The sequence below is a fragment of the Petaurus breviceps genome, unplaced genomic scaffold, assembly GCF_028583685.1.
Source record: "Petaurus breviceps papuanus isolate PSGF00001 unplaced genomic scaffold, PetGlider_PUasm1.0 128, whole genome shotgun sequence".
Lineage (NCBI taxonomy): Eukaryota > Metazoa > Chordata > Mammalia > Diprotodontia > Petauridae > Petaurus > Petaurus breviceps.
The window spans coordinates 4520937-4533122 of record NW_027185664.1 but is presented as its reverse complement, the minus strand read 5'-3'; the positions used below and the strand labels follow the sequence as shown (position 1 = coordinate 4533122).

The following is a 12186-nucleotide window of genomic DNA, read 5'->3' as shown; positions in this document are numbered from 1 at the left end:
ATAACTAATTCAGCCCACCACTAAAGTCCTATTCTATGTTTCATTATTGTGCACTAGTGACCTTGAATTCTTAGAGACTATGCCAACAGAAGCTGACAAGCTGAAAGGATTTCTAGCACTGACAAGCAATACATCTAGTCCTATCTGGGAACCAGTCTATCTAAGTCTGAAGAGACTCATCCCTCACCCTAAGGACTGTCCCCAGAAGGATGGTGTAGTGCCGTGGTGTCAAATTCAAATACATGGTGCCACTAAATCATACAATCTGCTAGCATATGGACTTAGAAAACCACATATTAATATTATCTGTGTTCTATTGTGTTTTTATTTTGTTAAATATTTCCTCAATTACATTTTTTTATCTAGTTCCCCATTTGAAAGTGTTGCACAGTGTCACTGGCACAATGAAGCCTTCTCGTATGTGTCTGCCACCTCTGGTATAGTGGATAAAGTACTGGTCTTGGAGTCAAGAAGAAAAGGAATCAAATCCAACCTTAGACGTTTACTGGCTAGATGCATCATTTAACCTCTCTGGGATTCTGCTTTTGTTTTTTATCTATAAAAGGAAAATGGCCATTAAGTTCCCTTCCCATTCCAAATCTATTACCTGATCAACTCATACAACTGTCTACAACTATCTTTAAGGCAGTCTTGAGCAGTTTGGGCTTCTTCAGTATATGTGGTCCACACACAGATTAGTGAAGCATTGATGTGCTAAAATATACAGCTAGACATTTACATATTGCTTTATGGTTTTTTGTTGTTAAGCTCTTTCAGTCGTGCCTGACTCTTCATGGCCTCATTTATGATTTTCTTGGCAGAGATACTGAAGTGGTTTGCTGTTTTCTTCTCCAGCTCATTTTGCAGATGAGGAAACTGAGGCAAACAGGTTGGGTGACTTGTCTAGGGTCACACAGCTAGTGTCTGAGACCAGATTTGAACTCATGAAGATGACTCTTCCTGACTCTAGACTGCACCACCTATCTGCCCCCACTGTGCCACCTAACCACCCATTTTATGGCTTACACCACACTTTGAGCATATTATCTTATTTGATCCTCTGAACAGCCCTGTCAGTTAATGGACTACCAACTTATCTTTCTTCCTCTTTTCACTATGGCTCTTAAACCATTTCCATCATCCTCCCTCCTATTCAAAAGTCAATAAGAGATTAAGAAAACCCAGAATGTCACTCTTTCATGTGAGAGCAGCCTTCAGAATTTCTCTTCATTTCTCATTTTCTTCCCTCAGCTCCTTGGCCCTGACTCTGCATAATCAACAAACAGCTCCAACTCAGGTGATAGACCAGAGCTGATCTTTTCACTAGAAAGTGCAAAGAAAAGAAAAGAACATAAAATGTGGGTCTTTTCATATTCTCTACACCTTATGTTTTTAAAAATTAAAATAGGTTCATAAATTTTAAACACACTAATAAATTGAAAAGTTGGGATAAGAAGAAGAAAAGCAAGCAGGAGCGGCCTTGGAGTCAGGAGGACATGAGTTCAAATGTGGTCTCAGATTTGAACCCCAATTGCCTCACCTCCAAAAAAAAAAAAAAAAAAAAAGAAAGGCAAGCCAGTTAGTGAGCTATGATAGAAAAATGCCTAGACTGGGAGACAGTAGAGAACTGGGTATGAATCTAGTTATGACAATTACTAGTTGTTTGATCCTGTGCAAGTCATTTAATCTTTCAGAAATTCATAATCTCATAAATGACGTGTATATATACCACTCACTAACTATGTGCCAGGCACTGTTCTAAACATTTTACAATAATTGTCTCATTTGATCCTCACAACAATTCTAGACAGTAGGTGCTATTGTCATGCCCATTTTGTTATTAAATTTATTATTGTCCCCATTTTACAGATGAGGAAACCAAGGCAAACAGAGGTCTTGCTCAGAGTCACACAACTAAAATGTCTGAAGCCAGATTTGAACTCAGGTCTATCTTGACTCCAGACCTGGTACTATATCCACTGTACCACCTAGCTGCCTTTATACGTAGTTTCCTTTTCTGCAAAATAGAGATAACAGTGCCAGTAACACCTACCTTATATGTCTTTGGAGTAGGTGTATGTAAGTACTTTGTAAACCTAGAGTCCTATATTAATGTATCACCTATTGTCATCTACCTCCCACCTCTACCTGCTAAAACTCCACCTAATTACCAATCCTTTGACCCAACAGTAATACTATAATATTCACCAAAGAACTCAGAAGAAAGAGGTAAAGGACCCATAGGTACCAAAATATTTATATTTTTTTCTGTAGTGGCAAAGAACTGGAAACCAAGTGTCCATCAATTTAGTCAATGGCTGAACAAATTGTTATGAATAAACATAATGGAATATTATTATTGTGCCTTGTGGCATGACAAAGAGACAGTTTCTGAGAGGACTGGGAAGACTTATACGAACTATGCAGAGCAAAATGGGCAGAACACTGTACATAATAACAAGACCGTAAAAACAAACGACTTTGAGAGCCTTAAGACCTCTGATTAATGTGACGAGAAGCTATGAATCCATAGGGCTGATGAGGAAGCATGTTACTCATGGATATTGCCTATGCTATCACCAAGGAGTGATGGACTCAAGGCACAGAGTGAAACATGTATTTTCAGGCATGGCCAATGAGAGAACTTCATTTGCTCATCCTTTATATTTCTTACAAGGGTTTTCGTTTTCTTCTTTCTTTTTCTGATGTTGGGGGTGAATGAAAGAGAGTGACTAGCAAGAGGTTACCAGGGGGAAAAAAGAAAAGAGGGTCCCTAAAGTATTTTTTAAAATACTCAAAACAAAAAAGAAAAAGTATTAAAATGCACGGAAGAGAACAGAAAGAAGCAAGTAGGACAATATTGAAAATTACATACTGAAGTTATTTACTTTAAAAGGAAAATCAGACTAGCCGTGTGACTTTGGGCAAGTTGCTTAACCCCAATTGCCCTGCATAACCCCCTCCAAAAAAGCAAAAAAGAAAAAGAAAGAAAAATCAAGATGTACGTGGGATTTGAATGTTCATTCATAAGGCTGTTCTCTTTTGTATAAGTAAATTCTAGTTTTATTTGGTTAAATTTGGAATAAATTTTTAAAGGAAATCCTACCTATCCTTAAGGACTCAGTTTAAATGTCATGACTTTCCTGATTCAACCCTAGCAAAAAGTTCTAACCCTTTTCTGAACTCCTCATGGTATTTTTAATAGTAATAATAAATAACATCTACATGGTGCCTACTATATTCTAAGCACTACACTAAGCGCTTTACAAATAATGTCATTAGATCTTCACAATGGCCCTGTAGGTAGGTATTATTATTATTATCCCCATTTTATAGTTAAGGAAACTGAGAAAGACAAAGGTCAAATGACTTGACCAAGGTCACACAGCTAGGCAGTATCTAAGGCCACATTGGATTAGCCTGACTCCAGACCCAGTATTCTATCTACTGTGCCACCTACCTTCCCCAAGAGGTACTTTGTACATCTCATAATTTCTGTTTTGTATTAAACTAATTTGTGTAAATGTCCCAATTAGATTGTAAGTTTCTTGAAGTTGGGGACTATTTCTTTTTTATGTTCTTCAGCACCAGCCACAATACCATGAATGCTGCTCAAACATCCAATACTCTCTCCCTTTCCTCTGACCAAGATTATACAGTTACCAAGATGATGTTCTATACTAAAGCTAATCCATCTTCCTGTGAGCTTGATCTCATCACCCTTCCCACCTCCTCTGCAGAGACTAAAAACGTGCTCAGTTCTTTTCAATCTTGAAAAAACACAAACTCTTTATCTTAACCCTTCAATTCTATCTAACCACTGCCCAGTCTGACTTTTCTCCTTCACTGTCAAACTTTGGGAAAGTCTTCTATGCTGCCTCCTTCTCTTTGCCCCTCACTCTGTCCTCAACTTTCAGTATCCATCCTCACCAGTCTACTGAAACAGCTCTTTCAAAACTCACCAATACCTCCTAAAGAAAAATCTAATGGGCATTTTTTTCAAGACTCATTTCCCTTGAGGTTTTGGCAGTATTTAACACCACTGGTCACATCTTCCTTTTATATTTTCTTCCTTTGACTTCAGAGATTCTATAGTTACCTGGTTCTCTTACTCAGTTTCTAACTTCCTTCTCCTTTCCTTCTTTTTCCATATCTTCTTCCTTATTCCTTAATGAAGTATTTGAATAGATCTCTCCCAGGCCCTCTCCAGGAAAACAATATAACCAGCGACTACAACGATGGGAATTGAAAAAAACAGCCACTACAAAACAATGAAACTTAACACTGAGAAATTAAACAGAACAAGATTGGCTTGTTCCTTTAGCTCCTTTGCAAAAGTAAGAATTCATGGGTGTGGAATATTACCTATAATATCTGGTTGTTGGGTTTTTTCTTTTTCCTATGTATCTGTTGGTTTTGCTGAATTTTTTCTCATAATTTTTTTTTTGCTTTTTTGAGGGGCAATTGGGGTTAAGTGACTTGCCCAAGGTCACATGGCTAGTAAGTGTTAAGTGTCTGAGGCCGGATTTGAACTCAGGTCCTCCCGAATCCAGGATTGGTGCTCTATTTACTATGCCACCTAGCTGCACCTCCCTTAATTCTTTTTAAAAAATGCTTTGTTACAAGAGATGGCTACTCTATTTCATATTTCTAAACTTTGCTTATGTTATTTTCTTCCACAAATTCTTTCATCCAAGCTGGACCATCTCGTACTTTGCCATGTGTGCCCTTGTTTAAGCTTTCCCTGTGTCAAAGACTTCCCTCTACTAATCTTCAACTGTTTGATTGCTTTAATTAATCCTTTAATACTCCACTGAAAGGCTATCTCTTCTGCAAAATTTTTGCTGATTTCCTCCACTTGGTAACCTTTCTCCTTGACTCCCCTAGACCTCATATAAAATATTTGGTGCCTGTCTAATGCACTTATATTTTAAGGGGTTGCTGGGGTTTTTTGTCATTCATCTCAAAGACTCTCATGATTAGCACATGTTGAAGGGAGCTTGGAGAATCTATCTAGGGTTTTGTGGTATCTTTCTGGTAAGGATCTGTGACCTAGAGACTTGTTCTACTTAAATACTTTTATTAATGGTTTCTGACAAAGTTTAGAGGGAAGAAAATTTCCCCTCCAATAGGTTTCAGAACACTTTACTTAAACAGATCTAACAGAAATGGAGTTGGGCAGTGTGGTGTAGTGGAAAGAATTGAAGTTTGAGTTTGGAGACCAAGGTTCAGATCTGAGCTCTGCCACCTACTAGCTGTGTGACCTAGAGCAAACTATTTTGCATCTCTGAGTCTTCATTTCCTCATCTGTGAAAAAGGATGATAATGTTTACCATGACTATTAGAGGATCAGACACCTAGGGCAGCAAGGACCTCAGAGGCCATCTAGTTCAAATACAGTCATTTTGCAGCTGAAGAAGCTGGAGCCTGGGGAGTTTAAGCAATGGGATAATCACAAAGGTAGTAAGTCTTCTGCCTCCACTGTCCATATTCTTTCCATTACGACACACTGCTTCCCTCACAGGGTTGTTGTGAAGATCACTGCAAACCTTAAAGTTCTATATAAGTCTGAGCTTTATGATCTGAGTATTATAATAATAAATCAAAAATGAAGGATCACAAAATCAAGTGGTACTACCTTTTTTTCCTTTTTTCTTCTTTCTCTTCCTCTGCTTCCATTTCCAACATCATCAGGCATTTCACTGGAATATATAAAGAATAATTTACATGATAAAATCTTCAGTTAATTTCCCATATGATCACACACCATCTCTATGTTTTGATGTTGTTTTCAAGATAACTAAAGTGATTCAATGAAGAAAGCACTTCCTTTGGACTTAGAGGACCTGGGTTGAATCTCAAATCTGTCACCCTCTGTTTGACTTCAAAGAAGTTAACTTGACCACTCTGGGGGCTCAGAAGAAATATATAGAAGAAATGAGGAGTTGAACCAGATGGACTCTATAAAGTACCTATGATTCTACCATAGAATACTGAGACCAGCTCCCTACTGGCAAGCATTCAGGTCACAAACATAAAATTAAAAGAAAAATGTTATTGAAACACGAGACAAAGCAAAACAGAACACCTGGAGAAGAGAGAGATGCCCTCCAATGAGCGTTCTTTTCCAAAGCTCTTAATAAGAGTTAAGAGGCAGTTTCCTGCCCTTTTGTAGTTCCCAGGTCTTCTCACTAGGTGCCGCTGCCGCCAGGCATTGCTTTCATTTATGGCTCTTGTCTGTCCCACCAGCCAATATGGTTTTCTCTCGTGTGTATGTGTGTGTGTGTGTGTGTGTGTGTGTGTGTGTGTATCTCTGTTACTAGACAAAGAAAACAGTGTGATAGAGAAGGTCACAAGATGATAGGTTTAGAGCTAGAAGGACCATAGGCTCGGAGAAATTAAGTGACTTGTCCAAGGTCCTGCTGGTGGTAGGGACAGAGACAGGATTTGAACCCAGGTATTCTGACTTCAGACTGCCAGTGCTTTTCCACTATACCACATCATTTCCACAGTCTTTCCTATCTAGTAAGAAAGCATCCTTCCTGCTGCATCCCAGGACCAGACCAAAGACTTCATCTCACTGTGACTATTCCTCTTTGCCACCTCTGCCACTGAGACATGGAGAGATCTGCCCATCTTGACTGTTATTCTTCCTCCAACACCTGATGAGGGGCATCTTCCACCTGGGGAACTATCTTGGCTTATTTAGGAGCTCATGGTTTTGCATAGCTTGAATTAGAGTCCACCTCCAGGGATCACGTGTAGAATGAGTCTATAGGGAACATTCTATAGAGCCTATGCTGTGTTGTCCAGGCCATTTCTGGGGAAATGTGCTCTTTTCTAATGAGTTGGTGCTTCAGGAATGAGGAAGCAATCCCCTAATGACACCTGGGTCAGAAGAGCTGATGACTCCATTGACCTGGGGAGTGATGGCCCTGGCTCTCCTCTTCTCTTCTCTTTCTGCCTGAGGATCATCTCAGAAATATTTCGAACCACTTCCCATAATGGGGGGAGGAAGAACAAGTATCCCTGACTCCCTCCCTCTCCTCTTGGCACCATCACCACGTTCTTGGGTTTGAGTCTATCTGGTCATCCCTGATCCGAGGTGAGTGAAAATCCATCTTGAGATAGATGTGTCTAGGCTTGGGAACCCACCTGGCGAATTCAAGAGGTTTAGAGTTCTAACATGTTAGTGTTGACTACATTTCAGAAAGAGTCCCAGACAAGCACCCCAGCCTTCTTAGAGACCATGACAGGTGGCTGAAGGATGATAAACCCCAATTCCTAACCTTGCATTCAATAAGAGAAGAAAATCTGGAATTTGGGGGAGACAATGACGAATCAAGTTGAAATACAAAATACTGCAGGTGGATTCATGTTTAAATGCTCTAAGTAGTAACCACCAGCCAGGTTTGATAGTCATTAGCACTATCACTTATTTAAATTTGTTTCTGTCTTCTTTTGTGTATAGGAAATATATACCTGTCCCATGTAGTGGTTACATTGTTTCAGTCAAGCCTGATTCTTTGTGACCCCATTTTTGAGGTTTTTCTTGGCAGACACTGGGGTGGTTTGCCATTTCCTTCTCCAGCTCATTTTACAGATGAGGAAACTGAGGCAAACACTGTTAAGTGGACTGCCCAGGGTCACACAGCTAGTGTCTGAGGTCATATTTGAACTTGGGTCCTCCCAATCCCAGGGTCTGAGCTCTATCCACTGAACCCCTTAGCTGCCTTGTGTTGTACATTTAGTAACTTTCCACTTTTGGGAAACCCTAAACATGAGCTAAAAATAAATAAACCAACAAATGAATGAATGAATAACTGAGCAAGTAAGTAAATAAACAACACCCACTCCCCTCTTCCCATAAACTCACATCCCATCATTTAGGTTATAATACACACAAACTAATACAGATTAGAGTGTAATAGAGGCAAAGGTGAGATTCAAACAGGAGATTCCAGGAAAACAGGAGAGAAAAACCACTTTCAAGGGGAAGAAGACAAAGCAAGGCTGTGCAGCTGAGGCAGCAGCTGAACTGAATTGAAGAGAAAGATTCTGTCCAAGTCCTGTTCCAGGGCAAGTGTCTCTTCGTTCTCCCTTGGTCATAACTCTAGTACCATAGAACCAAATGGGGATTTTCCTCTCACTGAGGCTACTCTGCTTTGTCAGTCTACACTCCTCCCCTACATCTCAGGACTTCTGGCTTACCAGAAACTCACACAGGAAGCAGGCTCCTGAAACGCCCCATCTTCAAGAGACTCATTGTCTCCAATTCCCCACTGGGGATGTCGAATACAGGTCTTGATGTCTTTTTATCCTTCTGAGAGGTGTGTCCTCCAAAGGAAAGGATCCTCCTGGCTCATTCAGGAGCACGTAAGCCCTTCAGCTCTACTTCCTCTCCAACTCTCCTCTCTCTCTCTAGCAACTGCACAGCATTATCCAATCATTCAAAGCTGTCAACAATCCTAAGGCTATTGGAGGCTCTTGGGGTGGGAAAATGGAATGGGATGTTCGGTAGAGCACAAGGGAGAAAGATCCCAGTACTAGCTACGCATAGCTATCTGGGTTCAATGTCATTTGCTCCTATCATCCTGTAAACTCTGGGAGGTCAGGGCCCATAGGTGAATGTCTCATCTACACTTTGCATTTCCGCCCCCCTTCCCCCTTCCCTCATGCCCAGCACCTAATGCAGAGTTCTATAGGTACTTTTTCATAAATATTTATTGAATCAAATAGTAATAATATAACTTAATAAATGCTTGTAGAATTAAAATTGGATTGCATTTCCAAGATAGTACTTTCAAGGACATTCTATAGAAATGACTGTAGACTATGGGAATCAGCAAATCCATCCCCCATTAAAGTCCCACGTCAGTCCAGGAGCCCAACCTCACTACTTCCAAAGAGGCCAGCATAGAAGATCATGAGAGGGAAGGAGTTACCCCTAGCTTAGGTAACCAACACAGCTACAGCAATACATGAGACAGAGGAAGACAGCCACCACTCTATTCAGTGACAACTAATGTCTCTTTATAACCACAGAAGGATGTCAACAAAAATAATATGTCTTTTAATCTCCCAGGAAACTGATTCATCTCCAGGACTCTGCAGACATGTTATTCTTTTGTTGCTGTTCTCAGTGTATAATTTTTCAGAATTCCAATTCAGTTTCATTTTTGTGGGCAAATGGGTGACTTTGAAACATACTCAGAAGCATCAGTATTTCCACAGATAAAAGCCTGGCACATGGCCCTATGAATATGAGGATTAATGATGGTTATGTCCACAGCTCTCGATATAGGTTAGTCTGGGTCACTGTTTGCAAATATAAATTGATCTACCCCTGCAATATCAGGCAACTTTGACATTTTCCTCTATATCTCCATGGATAGGAACTAGATGGGGATTTTATTGATGGAGGGAATTCCCACACCTTCTTTACAACTGAACATCTAAGAGAGATGCCTGGGGGAACATGGAGAAATTAAGTGATTTGCCCAGGGTCACGTGACATAGACAATATGTGTCAGAGGGGGCACTTGACTTCAAGTCTTTCTAACTCCAAGAGGGACACGTATATTTTCTATTAATTTTATTGGTGCTTTTACATGCATATAATAAAGCATTCCTTCCCATTCTGCCTCATTAACTCTCCTGCTGCTGCTGTTTTCCAGGGTTTCTTATAACTTCCATATTTTGTTCTTAATGATTTAATTTCAAACCCAGCTCTGGAAGTTCCCAAATTGGGTGATGCCATCCCTTGGGGGGCATGAGAATGATCCAGGGGGTGGTATTGAGGGGCACTGGATAAAAATAAGGGGGTGATGGAAGCATAAGGAAAGAAGAGAAAATAAAAAAAATTTTTTAAAACCATTCGTACATGTTTCATCTGTTGTGTAACAGAGTTAAAGTCATAGTGATTACATCATTTTTCAAATAAACACAGTGCAAATTATGGCCAATAAGTGGTCAAGTCTGAAGAAAGGTCTTAACAAGCAAGTGTTGCTACATATTATCAGGAAGTTCAGCAGGGAAGCTCATGGATCAGCAGGAATATGCATTTGTAATGACATTTATAATATGATACTATACAGTTACATGAAGCAATAGTGCATCATCAAAACTTTAATGCAGAGGGGCGGCCAGGTAGCACAGCGAGGAAGAGCACCAGCTCCAGTGTCGGGATGACCTGGGGATCGAATCTGGGCTCAGACTCTTAGCATCCACCCAGAAACACCTGGCCATGTAACCTTGAGCAAGTTACTTAACCCCAATTTCTTAGGGGTGGCCAGGTGGCTCAGTGAGTAAGAGCACCAGCTCCAGTGTTGGGATGACCTGGGGATCAAATCCAGGCTCAGATACTTAGCATTACACCCAGAAATAACTGGCCATATAAACTTGAGCAAGTTACTTAACCCCAATTGCTTTAAAAAAAAAAAAACTTCAATGCAGGAAAAAACCTACAAATTTACAATAAATATTAAATTCAAGATGTGTCATTTTTTAAAAAATACTTCATATTTTTTGGAATGACACAAATTTCAAAAAACTATTAAAGAGTTAAAGAAAGAAGATTTCCAGGGGTGTGTTGAATAATTTTTTTAAAGGGGGTGGTAGAGCAAATAAGTTTGGGAACCTCTATCCTATACCAAGCTGCCATCTTGTTTAAAGACAATCAAAAGCTAGAAGGTGCTAAAGTCATATGAGCATCCAAAATAGTCTTTTTCTCTGATGTTATTAGAAGAATTGACAGAACATTGGAGGTGGCAGCTAGGTGGGCAGTGCATAGAGCACCAGCTCTGGAGTCAGAAGGACCTGAGTAAAAATCTGGACCCAGACACTTGCTGGCTGTGAGACCTTAGGCAAGTCACTTAACCCTTATTGCAAGAAGAAGAGGAAGGAGGAAAAAGAACATTGGAAAAGAGAATTTTTTTTAATGTAGATAGCACTTTGTGACCAGGCAGGTATTGTAATAATATCCTTTTCAGGAATCTTTAGTAATAATGATGTGGCCCCCTCTAGAACTACTCTTCTGAATTCTCATTTGCATTCAGAGGTTCTATCCCTAACAGGGTAACTACACCCAAGTATGAGGTACTCTTTGGGTCTTAATTCCAAAACTAGTTCACAAGCACCAACTGATGCACTTACCTTTGTTGTTGTTCATGCCAATGACATCAGGAGGGTGATGTCTTGACTCACTTGTGAATTGGACTTAAATGAGGCAGAGCTGCACAAAGTTGTCAGCCTCACTCTCTGCTTCAGAGCCATCTAAGTTCAGAGGCAAGACAAAATTCAACACGACTGGATGCAGTGGGTGACCCTTGTTTACCTCTAATAAGAGGTCACTAGACACAATTAGTTTGAAACAAAAGTTGTTTACGAAGTTGTCATAGTAAGAGCAGTGATTTGTGATGTTAATGGGATATCAGATCTTCTCCACCCATTAATAGGCCTATGTGCCCAGCCTGGATACATCCTGAATCACATAGAGCCCACTGGGGGAGGAACTTGCTTAAAGAGAAGCTTGCTTAGGAGAGGCTTGTGTGTAGGAAGGTTGTCACACATTTTGGTGCTAACCTAATGAGACACTGAGTCACGAGGGTTGTGATGTCTTCTGAGAAGTGATGGCTCTGAGAAATGTATATGTATTCTGAGTTGGTACTTTGCTTTGGGGGTTCGCTCATGAGAAGGACTATTTGATTTCCTGATCGAGACTGAATAGCCAGTTGCTCAAAGCCCCTGACTACCAGATGTTGTCTGTGCTCCCTCAATCCAGTGATGGACGTAAAGTGTATAACAACATTGCTATGCTCAGACAGCTGGAGTTCTGTCTGTTGGTCTTTGTGCTAATCTCTCTGCTTGTATTTTCTCTGTATTTTCTCCAAGTTCATGGTGCTGATCTTTCCCCTGAACTAGTGAATGTAATTAAAAGTAGGATTGTTAACTCCCTTTTTCAGCAGTCTTTCCTTTAAAAAGCAAATCAAAGAACCTATGCTAGCAGGCCATCCTGGGTGTGCTAGGGTGCTTGCTGTCACATGGTTGCAAAATATTTCTACCATAAACTTGTGATGCCTCTCCCCAAAATCCAGTCAGTATCAATTAGAAGAATAGGCACAAACAAAGTACATCGATAGCAAGATGTAAACACAGGGACCATATCTGGCCGAGGTAACTCCTTGT

At 40.2% G+C, this 12186-nt stretch overlaps 1 long non-coding RNA gene across 2 annotated transcripts in view; it reads right to left on the bottom strand.

Moving 5' to 3' along the window:
* LOC138171831 (uncharacterized) overlaps positions 1–8424 on the bottom strand; it is a 97566-nt gene extending 89142 nt beyond the window's left edge. The window contains exons 1-3 of one of the 2 annotated variants that reach the window (XR_011170976.1): positions 8212–8424; positions 5639–5702; positions 336–556 (exon numbers count right to left, since the gene is read on the bottom strand). This is a non-coding gene — a long non-coding RNA (uncharacterized lncRNA). Of the gene's footprint in view, positions 1–335; positions 557–5638; positions 5703–8211 lie in introns of those variants that run through there. The other variant, XR_011170973.1, reaches the window with a different exon arrangement.
* Between the last annotated feature and the right edge of the window lie 3762 nt (positions 8425–12186).